Here is a 13,324-nt window from a genome sequence, read left to right on the forward strand (position 1 = left end):
GACTCCTCCTGTTGACTCATAGCATGGACTACCTCCTTATTACCCAAAGATTGGGTAGTCTTAATCTCAACGATTTGGGCAGAAAGAGCCTCTAACTGCGCCGCAATACCGCTATCTCTACCATTCCCACGTGTACTTACCCTAGGAATTCCATACTTAGCAGTATGGGTAGAAATTTGATCAATCAACTTCCACGCGCCATCAGAAGTAGTGTTGTCCTGAAACCTCCCATTAGCTGAAGAATCTAGCAAAGCACGATGATCATCATACAATCCATTATAAAATAGGTTGCAAAGAAACCACTTTTCAAAACCATGATGGGGAACCGAACGCACTAATCTTTTAAAGCGAACCCATGCTTCATTCAAATCTTCAGTAGCTGTTTGTTTGAAGCTGGTAATCTGATTTCTCAATGCATTAGTCTTCTGTGGTGGAAAGTACCTCTTGTAGAAAGCAAGAGCTAGAGTATTCCAGTCAGTAACTCCTTGATCCTCCATATCCAAATCTCGCAGCCACTTCACAGCACCATCTTTTAGAGAAAAAGGAAAGAGCACCTGCTTCACATGTTCTTGTGTTACCCCAGCAGTTAAAGGGAGGAACAACAATAAGTGACGAATTTCTCTATATGTTTAGCAGAGTCTTCATTATCTAACTCTCCAAATTAGTTTCGTTCCACCAAATTGATGTAAGATGGACGAATTTCAAAAGATCCATCATCTGTGGTAGGGAGCTTGAATCTTTTCGGGATGGAAGTCAAATTAGCGGTTCGGAATGACTTGCTAAAGTAGGCATGATGGTAATCTTAGGAACTGGAATATCAAGATCAGAAGTAGTGTCCTCTTCAAAGAACTGATTTTCTGAAGTAGTACAATGCTCCGTCTGGACGTCAAGTATACTCAAGACTTCTACTTGACCCACTTCTTTCTGAAACTTTCGTCTGTAGCGAAAAGTCTTCTCTGACTTGGGATCTATTGGAAGAATTTCGGACCTAGTTGACCTGCGCATACACGAAACTAACAAGAAAAGTGTGAGAACGGTCTCAAGGAACTGGGTTCCCTGAGACAAAAAGACAAAATAAACAAAAACAAACAAGAAAATTGTTGCCTCCCCGGCAAAGGCGCCAAATTTGATAAGGCTAAAGTCGTATCACCTAAATCAAAGTAATCCTACCTCAGTACTAACAAAATAGCTAGTGGCAAGAAAGGTATCGAATCCACAAGGAGGCGGTAATATTCAGTTCATTAATATTTAAAGTGTCTTAAAGTAACAATTTATTGGGGGTTTTGTTTGTTTATTGTCTAACAACTAATAGCAAGTGAATTAAAAGATGATTAACAATAATATTAAAGAGTCTAGGATTTCGGTTCACTAGGTCAATTATATGAGGTGTATCTCAATCAATTGTTAGGTCAATCAAACTATCTAAGGTCACAAGATTGATTAATTCTATTATGTCCTTTAGATTAAGTCTAACATACAATCGCTAATATTAAACACAATATGTCTGATTATCGCAGCCTATATTAATTCTAACCCTGTCGGTGAAAGCATTAATTCGCTACACTAATTATAGACTCAGGCCTTAAATCATATAATTACAAGAAGAACAATAATCAAATGATAGTTTAAACGATATTACTAACAATCAATTGATAATCCCCTTTTCTAATCAACCTAGATCCCCTTCATCCTAGATGAATGATTTAGCAACTCATAGTGAATTGAATCTCAACAATAAAAAATGTATGAAAACATGATTGAAGACATAAAACAATAATAATGAATTAAAAGCATAAACTTGAACAATAAATTATGAATAACGATTAATACCTTAATGATTAATGAGGAAAGATTAAAGATCCAAAGTATGAAAGCTTAGAGTATTTCAGCCATACGAAAAAGTAATAAAAGCGTAAAAACATAAACCCTACGAGTTTAGAATATATATTACAAACAAGACATATTTTAGGAAAATACGGAAATAAACTCATCAGAGAGGATCCTCGATCGAGCCTCAACATACTCGATCGAGGACCAGTTGCTCGATCGAGCCCTCCATTACTCGATCGAGGAACCAGGTCTTCAGCTTGATTTCGTCTTTAACTTTTTTTCTTATCTTCAAGTCTCCTCGTTTCTCGTGCCATGCCCCGTGTATTCCGCTATGCCGTATCCGCAATGCTCATCTTTACTTGATTCACCTCATAAGCACTATTATCGAAATTTCACTAATAAAGGCATATAAATGATATAATAGGCACAGAAAACGGTATCAAAACAACATGAAAGGAGTTATAAAAGTGATACATCATTCACACTTGCACATACATTTTTCCCTAAAATTGAGCCCAATTACTTTAAAAACTTGAACAATCGATTATAATTTTCCAATTAGTGACGTAAGTTTATTGTTTAGCAATTATTAATATGTGTTGTTGGAATTATTAAGGTTTTAATTAGTGAAATTAGTGAAATTAGTTTTGTTCTTCATCAATTATTCTTTTTTTTTTGGGTTATTGTAGTGGGGCGCTAGAGGGTGGTGCGACTGAGGATGGTGGTGCGTGAGGATGGTGTGACTGAGGACGGTGGTGTGTGAGGGTGGTGCGACTGGGGACGCCTAAAGTGGGTGACGCGTTTGGTTGGTGCGACTTGGGACAACTGGAGTGAGTGTGCGTTTGGGAGTGGTGTTGGTCAGGTGGTCTGTTGATAGGGTGGTGCTCGTCAGTTGGTGGTCCGAAGAAGAGGGAAGGGGAGTTTGAGGAGGGGAGTGCGGTAGAGGGGAATTGGTGGAACGAGCATGGTTGTCGGAGGCGCTGTGGGTGGTGCACGGAGGTGCGTCAGTCGAAAAATGGTTTGACTGGAGCAACAGGTGGTGAATGGAGGTGGTGTGGGTGGTGAACGAAAGTGGATGGAGGTGGTGTGGGTGGTGAACAGTGATGAAGGAGGGAGAGAAAAATTTATTGGGTGATGGAATGAAAAAAGTGACAATGTTAAAGTTGTAAAATGCGTATGTGAAAAAGTACGACCCTATTATATGAAAATTCACTAAAGACTAAAGAGGCAAGAGGTTCAAGTCCTCAAATTCATTGGAACTTCAACCTCTAAATGTGACCCGTAATTGACTCGACCCGAACCACAACCAGGAATTACTTGATTAAACATAAATCAAATTGACTCAAAATAATTTGAGAATTAATATGGTTAATCTAAAATCACACTTAATATCATTCACGTTAAAATAAAGAATCATACCTAATTTATAAAAAAAATAAGAGTAAATTATCAATTACACCCCCACTTAATCCACTTTTTTACAATTACTCTCACACCAATTTTTTTTTTTTTCCGGAAAATTCACGTGGTACCCTCGAACTTTGTCATTTTGTACGTGGCATCCAACTTTTTAAGTTTGTGCACATGATATCCTTGAGATTTGATTTTCAAGCACAACATGCCTTTTTTATCGTTCTTAAAATTTTTATGAACATAAATCATAGATCAGAAATCGGAATTGACTAATTTTTTTTTCCAGATTGATTATGAAGAGTCTATCGATCCAAAATACTCAAGGGGGGGGGGGGGGGGGTGAATTGAGGATTAAAAACTTTAACTTACTTTTTCGATTGCACGTGTATAATTAATTATTTAAAGTTTATTGATTAAACTTTAACTAATCAATTAATTAACGAATTAAAACAATGCAAATAAACGAAAGAGAAAGAGAGACACACGGATTTTTGAAGTGGTTCAGTTTCACAAATCGAAACCTACGTCCACTATTCTCGTTTAATAAATTTAGTACCTTTCTACGGATTACAAATTTACTAACCCAACTCGTACAACTAACCCTAGTTGTAACTCAAATGAGTATCGCTAAATACTCGAATGACTAACTTACACTAATAAGAAAGCACTAATGATTCTTCTAAAAGTTCACGTTAATGAACGAGTAAGAAATCAATTAAGCACTATTATCTTATAACGATAACAAAAGAATGAATGCACAAGTGAATAAGACGCACGACCTTTCAAAATAACAAAACAGTTTTTGCTTATGAAACACGGTTTTTTGCTTTCAAAATAAATTCAAATTATGCTCAAAGGTCTTACTTTCAAATGTAGCAAAGAGTAGAGTATTTATAGCAAAGGAGAAAGCAAGGCACACGGTTTCCACGAAACCCTAGAGGCCGAAACTGTAACACTACGGATTTTTATAAGCTAAGTACTCGACCGAGTAGAGCCTACTCGGCCGAGTAGTGTCAAGAGGGTAGTTTGTTTGGGTTCTGCCGAGGAATACTCGGCCGAGTATGGTGAATACTCGACCGAGTAGAGGATACTCGGCCGAGTATACACTTTACTCGACCGAGTATCCGGCCTGACGGGTATTATTTCCGCGATTTTGGTTAAAATGATTAGAGGATATATATCATCGTTCATCAGTTTCTAAAATCATTTCTCCCCAAAAACATAAACTACGTTCATTACCCTCTAATCATCTTCATCAATTCCAAGTCAAAGGTTTTCGATTGTGGGTTCTAGCATCTCATCCCGTGTCAATCGCCGTAGTAAGTGTCTTATACTTGTTCATCTATTGTCATTCTTATAAGTTATCAAACCCTAATTTGGTTAATTTGGGGGTTTAGGGTTTTGGTCATCATATGTCGTTGATTGTTGATTATCGTTGTTGTAGGTGATGATGTGTTACTAGTTGTGCATTTGTATGATTGATTGCAGCGTAGCGGATTGCAAAAAGGTAGGGTTTCCCTACTCAGTTACTGTTAATTGATTTAAGACCGTGCTTGTGTTGTAATTGTTGTTATCTGTTGATCATCGGAGTATGGGTGTTGTGATGACGGTGGTGATGTGGTTGTGTTGTGACGGTTGTGGTGTTGTGACATTTGTGATCTTTGTGGTGTTGTGTGATTGTGGTGGAGTCACTTGCGGGAGTGGCTTCACACCCTAGTTCGCCCTCCGTGGAACCCGTCACGGGAGGGGATGTGCACATTAAGGGACGGGGATTGTTAGTCGCTCGTTGATGAGCTGGACTTGGTGGGGATGGGTGCGGTCACCCACTGGCGGAGTGGATTACCTGTTGCGATGGGTAATCTGGTAGGGCTACACACTTTGGTGTGTAGTCGGTTACTATGGAGGATGATCAGTCGGTTACATTGTTTGTTGTCTTACATTGATTGAATGGTACTGACCCCGTTGTTGTTGTTTTGTAAAACTGCGGTGATCCATTCGGGGATGGTGAGCAGACTTGACAGGTATTGCATTTGGTGAGCTTGGGCGGTCATGGGGAAGTCGTCATCACCAGTTGTAGTGTCACAGTCACGAGTCTTAGCGATGATTTTGTAGTTGTCCTCAGTTGTATTCACTTTACTGGTTTTGGTTTGGATTTGGATGGTTGTAAACATTAATACTTTGCAGTACTTCTAATAAATGTGTTTAGGACGGACGCTTTTGGTATATACTAACCTCGGGCAACCGAGATGGTAACAGCCTTTCATGCTTGGGTAGTCCTGGTAAGGTACCTTGGTATGAGGGGGCGTTACAAAGTGGTATCAGAGCCGACGATTCCGGCACCTGAAACAAATGAACCCAATGAACTTAGGGAGTCTAAATAAAATGAACCCGGGGAGAGTTGTTTGGAGCTACCGCAAAGACTTGGGAGACGTCCCGAAGTCGCACTATGGCCCTCACAATCTCAAGCCGGTCACCAGGGGGAATTTGTTGTGCGTCTTTTTGATGCGTGTGTGTGGTATATGGAACTTGAATGGTTGAATCATGTGAAAGGAAGTGAGATGTGTGGAAACATGTGTAAGACATGGTGAAACTTGTTGAAACGGATTTGGTATGAAATATGTTGGCATGTTAAGTGTTTATTATGTGGCTTTCAAAAGGGTAGTGGAACATGCGTACATAATCATGATGATGTTAATGTTTGGTTGTGGTAGTAACATGTGATTAAGGTCATGCGTCTATGCATATGAATGTCGTGTTTAATTTCCATGTGGATATGATAAAAGTTCACCCATGTACTGGTTTTTAGAATTATTGGATCGTTATTGTTTGTTTTATGCATGTTTAAGTTGTTTTGTTAAGAAATTTTGATTTGTATACAAACCGATTTTGGAAGGGTTGTCTTAAAACTGTCATAAGTCGAGTTCTGGAAATGATATTGCTGTGATTCCAAGTTGAGGTGATAACTTGTCCTCTTACGATTCTAACGATAGGTCACACGCTCAAAATGACCAAGTAACGAGTGAGATATGACTGTTTTACGAAAACTGGACGGTCTTGAGAATCTGGCTGATACTCGACCGAGTAGTCCCTACTCGGCCGAGTATCTTTTATACTCGACCGAGTATTCCATATTCGGCCGAGTAATCTCTCCGTGATAATACTTGTTTAGCGTGCCTGGAGTCGTGAACTCGGCCGAGTAGTCTCATACTCGACCGAGTAAGGTCTACTCGGCCGAGTATTCCCAATACTCGACCGAGTAATCCTTCTGCGACAATTGAGTTTGCTTCTGGAGTCGAAAACTCGACCGAGTACCTTGTACTCGACCTAGTATGTTATGTACTCGACCGAGTACCTCATTGGGCGGCCACTTTGAGTCGATGGCTATGTTCTTACTTTTGTTTTAAGTCGGTGGCTATGTTCTTACTTTTGTTGTGAGTCGGTGGCTATGTTTTTACATAGTTTTGAGTCGTAGGGTATATACACATGTATGTTTTGAGTCTTAACACATTCTTTTATATGTGAGACGGTCTTGATACGTAAGTTACCGGAAGTTATGACATGGAGAATGACGGCTTATGAGGGACATGTGTTGGGTAAGGAAGACATGTGAGAGATAGTGGGAAAAAAAAAAAAGGAAGAATGTGAGCTAATTGAGGCAAAGAGCATGTTTTGTGAGATATGATGAGTGATATAGTCGTGTGTTGAGTAATATAAAAGTAAGTATATATGAGCAAGGGTGATGTGGGTGTAAAGAAACGTGAGAAAGAAAAGATTGAGATGAGGGATATGAATAGTGATATAGTGGTATGTGTAAGGATTTATGGAGGGAGACGGTTAGGATTGTGTTGGTTAAGGATATATGTGGGAAAAGGCCGTTATAGAGGGATGAAAACAAATGGTGTATAGTGAGATCGAGTTATGTCGCGATGGGTAGATAGTGGTCGAATTTGGGAATTGGTGTTATCTAGAGGTGAAACTAGCATGTGATTTCCTTGGGCAATTAATGGTATAAAATGAATTTTGATTTCTAGAGATGTAAAAAGGGAGATGCAATTGTTTGAACAAATAAACGTTGATTCTATGGATGGATTGGTGACAAGGGTGAGTGATAGCATAATAAGAGAATATTTATGGTAAGAAAGAGTTAGATGATATCGATATAAAATAATGAGATGTGAGTTTTGGAGCAATGAGAAGGTAACCGGAGCATTAAAGAGTTAGGTAAGAGGTAATAAGGAGTTGAGTGGTTAATTGCTTTTGTCGAGTGTAAAAAGAAAAGAATGAGGGGAGTAAAACTAAGAAAAATGTTCACCGGAGTTATGTGATATAAAGTAAGGAATCGTCGAGATGTATGATACTATCATGAGGATTTGAGTTAATGGTTATATAGGAGTTTTAGAACAACATGATTAGTCAGGAGTTTCGAGGAATTAAGTAAAGTAAAAGTCGGGTAGAGAATTTGCACGATATGAAATCTTGGTGGTGAGTCGGGTAATAATACAATTAAGAATACTATTGGGAAGAACGTTAAGGTAATTTTGTTGATGGATTTGATGTTCGTTATTAGGGATATTAACCAAAGTTAGGAAAGAAATCGTGAGGTTTAGAGATGAGTGTAAGAGGTTGATGTCCGGACAATGGTAGTGTTATCGTTTGTGACTAGTGGTTAAGGGTAATGGTATATTAGAAAAGTAGCAATTCTAAAGAGGTTGATTTTGTAGAGACCAGGTTGATATGTATGGTTGTGAGAGAGCATAAGATGTGGTTATATGAGGCAGTTGTTAGTAGTTGAGTATTAATGGTATGGTTACATTTGGCAGGGGGTGATGGGTATGCGAATGGGAGAATGTGTTATGAGGGGCATACAAGTTAAACTCAAGCGATAGGTAACCTTTATCGGGGGATAACTTACGTGATCAGGATTGACTAGTTGGATGTGATTACGGGTCTATGATATGTGTAAATGTTTGTGTGAGGTTCTGACCTCACAAGAAGTGGTATGGTGTGATAATTATAAAGTTGTTATATGAATGTTTTGTAATTTATGTTGGGTACGGTATACTAATGAAATGAGGTTCAAAAGGTAATAATTTGATTGATCTGGCATGGATAGTTAAAATTGTATGTGTATTAATGATACATGTTTATTCCGTGGAATGGTAAGGATGATGTTCATGAGATTCTTGCCAGTTCATTCCGTATAATATGTTGTGTTATAATCTAGTAAAACGGTTTTGAATGAGTTTTCTTGTTCGAAATGTCATACTGAGTCAGTGTTTATGGGAATTATATGTGATTGTGATGTTGATCGATGTGGTTGTTGTGCCTTGAGTGGTGATCCGTGCATGGTACTTCATGTTGTGATGCGGGCATTTTCGCACTGCGGTGCGGCTGATGGTGGCGGTGTTGCGATGCCGTCACCGGTTGTGGTGGAGTAGGCGGGATGATTATGATTCGAGTTTCGACAGTACATACCAGTTATACATAGATTGTTGTTTTGTTTGATGTTGCTCCCTGAGTTTGATTTGTGTAGATAGACAGTTGTCTTGTTTATTGATGTTTTCTTTACCAGGTTAAGTTTGGGAATGAGGGTAGAGTATGATATGAAATAGAGTTGTATAAGTTTTCGTTGTTGTCATGGTAATCTGTTGATGGGACACGGTGGTGAGAGGTTGTTACAGTAATTTTGATCTTGTTCTAGATAAGGCTTTAGTAGACATGGTAATGGCAAGTGATTCGTAAAACATGTGTGATAATGACCTGAAAGATGCAGGTGGTTCATAATCCTTTGTGGAGATAGTGAGTGTAGGGTGTTGGGGAATTAGTGTCATGTTAAGTTATGTATGAGTTTTGCGGTAATGAAGGAAAGAACTTGAGGATCTAGTGTGAGTGTACGTAACGAGTGTGGATCGTGAGTTATGCTTTTGGGAGATAGGTGCTTTACATAAAGAGGTATGTTGTTTTGCAGTAATAATGGAGAGTTAGTATGGTGATTTTGCTACGAGTTTTATGGTATAGGTCAGGTGGTGTGCCGAATGAGTTGAGGTATGAGAAATGTTTAAGTAAGAGAGCCTTGGATATATACATGACGAGTGTTTAGATTATAGGTGGTTATCTTTGACATGCGGTGGTGATGAGGATAATGAGACGATATAGCTAGGATTTAGTATTAGTGAGTTACGAGGACGTAACATTTATCTTAAGAGGAGTAGGATGCGATAAAAGAGATTTTGATGGTTGTGCATATGGTAGTATAATTGGAAGTAGAGGGTTGGTGTAGCATAAAGGACGGATATTTGTTTTGATTGATTTTATTAAAGGTCATGACCGTGCTTGTAGTAGTTCGATGTTTAGGAATGGGAGAATATTTCAATAGTGTTGTGATTGGATGAGGATGTTATGAGTGTAAGTAAACTTCGAGGACGAAGTTCCTTTTAAGGGTGGTAGAATGTAACATTCCGTTTCGATGGTTGATCTTGTTTTGTAGATTGTCTTGGTATTGAGGTGCTAGTGAGCTTTATAGTAGTGAGACAGAGTTGGCAACACTTATATTATGGTTATTAATTCGGTAATGTTATGGAGTCAGTATTGGGAGCCTATGCTATAGTTGAGACGATATCGTGAGCCATGTTGTGGAATGAAGAGTAGTTTGTGAGTTAGTGTTAGGTGTCCATGTTTTATAGGTTGGGTTCGAACTTCGGGGACAAAGTTCTTTTTAAGGGGGGAAGATTGTAACACTACGGATTTTTATAAGCTAAGTACTCGACCGAGTAGAGCCTACTCGGCCGAGTAGTGTCAAGAGGGTAGTTTGTTTGGGTTCTGCCGAGGAATACTCGGCCGAGTATGGTGAATACTCGACCGAGTAGAGGATACTCGGCCGAGTATACACTTTATTCGACCGAGTATCCGGCCTGACGGGTATTATTTCCGCGATTTTGGTTAAAATGATTAGAGGATATATATCATCGTTCATCAGTTTCTAAAATCATTTCTCCCCAAAAACATAAACTACGTTCATTACCCTCTAATCATCTTCATCAATTCCAAGTCAAAGGTTGTCGATTGTGGGTTCTAGCATCTCATCCCGTGTCAATCGCCGTAGTAAGTGTCTTATACTTGTTCATCTATTGTCATTCTTATAAGTTATCAAACCCTAATTTGGTTAATTTGGGGGTTTAGGGTTTTGGTCATCATATGTCGTTGATTGTTGATTATCGTTGTTGTAGGTGATGATGTGTTACTAGTTGTGCATTTGTATGATTGATTGCAGCGTAGCGGATTGCAAAAAGGTAGGGTTTCCCTACTCAGTTACTGTTAATTGATTTAAGACTGTGCTTGTGTTGTAATTGTTGTTATCTGTTGATCATCGGAGTATGGGTGTTGTGATGACGGTGGTGATGTGGTTGTGTTGTGACGGTTGTGGTGTTGTGACAGCTGTGATGCTGTGGTGTTGTGTGATTGTGGTGGAGTCACTTGCGGGAGTGGCTTCACACCCTAGTTCGCCCTCCGTGGAACCCGTCACGGGAGGGGATGTGCACATTAAGGGACAGGGATTGTTAGTCGCTCGTTGATGAGCTGGACTTGGTGGGGATGGGCTGCGGTCACCCACTGGCGGAGTGGATTACCTGTTGCGATGGGTAATCTGGTAGGGCTACACACTTTGGTGTGTAGTCGGTTACTATGGAGGATGATCAGTCGGTTACATTGTTTGTTGTCTTACATTGATTGAATGGTACTGACCCCGTTGTTGTTGTTTTGTAAAACCTGCGGTGATCCATTCGGGGATGGTGAGCAGACTTGACAGGTATTGCATTTGGTGAGCTTGGGCGGTCATGGGGAAGTCGTCATCACCAGTTGTAGTGTCACAGTCACGAGTCTTAGCGATGATTTTGTAGTTGTCCTCAGTTGTATTCACTTTACTGGTTTTGGTTTGGATTTGGATGGTTGTAAACATTAATACTTTACAGTACTTCTAATAAATGTGTTTAGGACGGACGCTTTTGGTATATACTAACCTCGGGCAACCGAGATGGTAACAGCCTTTCATGCTTGGGTAGTCCTGGTAAGGTACCTTGGTATGAGGGGGCGTTACAGAAACAACAGATATGTAAACAAATCATATCTTTGTTATTTCTTTCCTTAAAATCTTAGGAGATAATAGAGAATATTCAAAAGATAATTTTATCAATTATTCTCCTATTATCTTTTCCTTAAATCTTAAGATATGATAAAATTTTCCATAACAAAAATATTCTTATCAATATAACCATATCAAGTTAAATATAAAAGATATGTTAAGATAATTCTAGAGAATAAAATCTTAACAATAACAACTTTTATTCTTGGCTTAGACGAAACTAACACGGCTCAATGCCTTGTTTTTCGTGAAAACCCTAGCTTGATATTAGGTTAGATTTAGGGTTTAAGAGTATGCTATATTAGAAACCCTAATTAGCAATATGACTCAACTCATAAGTTGACCCAACATAATTACTAATTATAAGATTAAAATAAAATCACACTCAATATGAATATGGGATTCCTCATTAAATAAATACTATTTGCTAAAACATTTAAAAGAGACAAAAATATTTTTCAAAAACAGTTTGAAAACTTCTTAAGTCGTGCGTTATATAAGCTTAGCATTTCAATGTTATAGTAGAAGAGCTATAACATTGAGCTCTTTCATAAGTAGTGTTATAGCTGTGAAGCTATAACTTTACTAACATAAGAAATCCATTCTTATGTTACCATTACGAGATAATCACTTACGCTATTCTAATCTTCTTAGGAGATCTTCGAGTGTAGGCTACTTCGTTATTCGAGCTTGATCAATCTTCAATTGAGCTTCATCTTCTCACGAATGCTTGAATAATTCTTCCATTATCTTGATCCGTAATTGAGGGCTTGATCACAATAAGTTCTTGTATACTTTCATCACAATCCTTTAAGCTTTGCAAATAATAAGTCTAATCTGAAGAGACTAAACGAACAATTACGCGCAACGAGTATATATAATATAAAGTACTCTTGACATCATCAAAACATAAACATATACTCTATATGGTTCAACAGATTATCTTTTCGAGATTTATAAATTGATAAAACTAAAATTGTCATTTGGAAATTTAAGATCGAAGATATGGTTGATTTGAGATTTCATTAAAAAAAACCCTGTAAAATGTCAGTCGACAATTTTTTTTATCTCAAAATCGTAGATTACGACGAGATAATCATTTTAGAAAAAAAATTGGCCTATTCTGAATTCCGGTCTAAGAGTTATCTCCAATTGAGTTTTTTTTTATAGCGACAAAAATAGTATGTTGTGCATGAAAATTAAACATGGAGGGTATTATGTATACAAACTTAAAAAGTTGGGTAGCACGTGCAAAATGGCAAAGTTCGAAGGTACCACGTGAATTTTCCGTTTTTTTTAATTTACGCCTAAATTAATTGCTCAGGTTATTTTTTGCACCCAAAATCCGTTTCAGGCCATATTTCCGTCAAAATTCAATTTTTTTTCCGTTGTGTCATTAATTTTATGACGATTTTGCCCCTTCTTCCTCCTATTATTTAGCATACTTCTCAGCTTGTTTCATTCTCCTCATTCATTCTCTTCTATATTTTTCTCCCTCATCTTCCCCAATTTGGTTTGAAGACCCCCTCATCCTCAAGGTAAGTCTATCCCCAAATTTAACCTAGTTTAGTGCAAAGCAATTATAATCGCATAAATGGAAAACCAAGAAATTAGGTTAACAATCAATTTGAAAACATTACAATTTAATTTGACAACATTAGCAATCACCAATTCGAAAATATAAACTACAAACAAATTCGAAAAAATAGATACAAGGAAAACTTACATAAATTACTAGTGGATAGATGGGGATGGTTGATCAATCTTTCAAATAAGGAAGCTCAATAATTCAGGCTAGGATTATGACGAAATTTTGGGGAATTTTTAGGAAAATATTTGGGGGAAATCCCCCTACTACTAAGAGAATAAAAATTCTCTTAGTTTTCCCTCCAAAAAGCATCTAGCTAAATAAGGTAATAAATACAATTTTCTTTCATTACATTA

The 13,324-nt window shown here is 38.0% G+C and overlaps 1 non-coding gene across 1 annotated transcript; it reads left to right on the forward strand.

Moving 5' to 3' along the window:
• The first annotated feature begins 309 nt into the window (after nucleotides 1-309).
• Nucleotides 310-416, forward strand: LOC141625355 (small nucleolar RNA R71). The gene has a single exon (XR_012535141.1). It is a non-coding gene; the product is annotated as a small nucleolar RNA R71 (small nucleolar RNA).
• Nucleotides 417-13,324: the final 12,908 nt, after the last annotated feature.

This window comes from Silene latifolia, chromosome X, assembly GCF_048544455.1.
Source record: "Silene latifolia isolate original U9 population chromosome X, ASM4854445v1, whole genome shotgun sequence".
In the NCBI taxonomy this organism is placed as follows: domain Eukaryota; kingdom Viridiplantae; phylum Streptophyta; class Magnoliopsida; order Caryophyllales; family Caryophyllaceae; genus Silene; species Silene latifolia.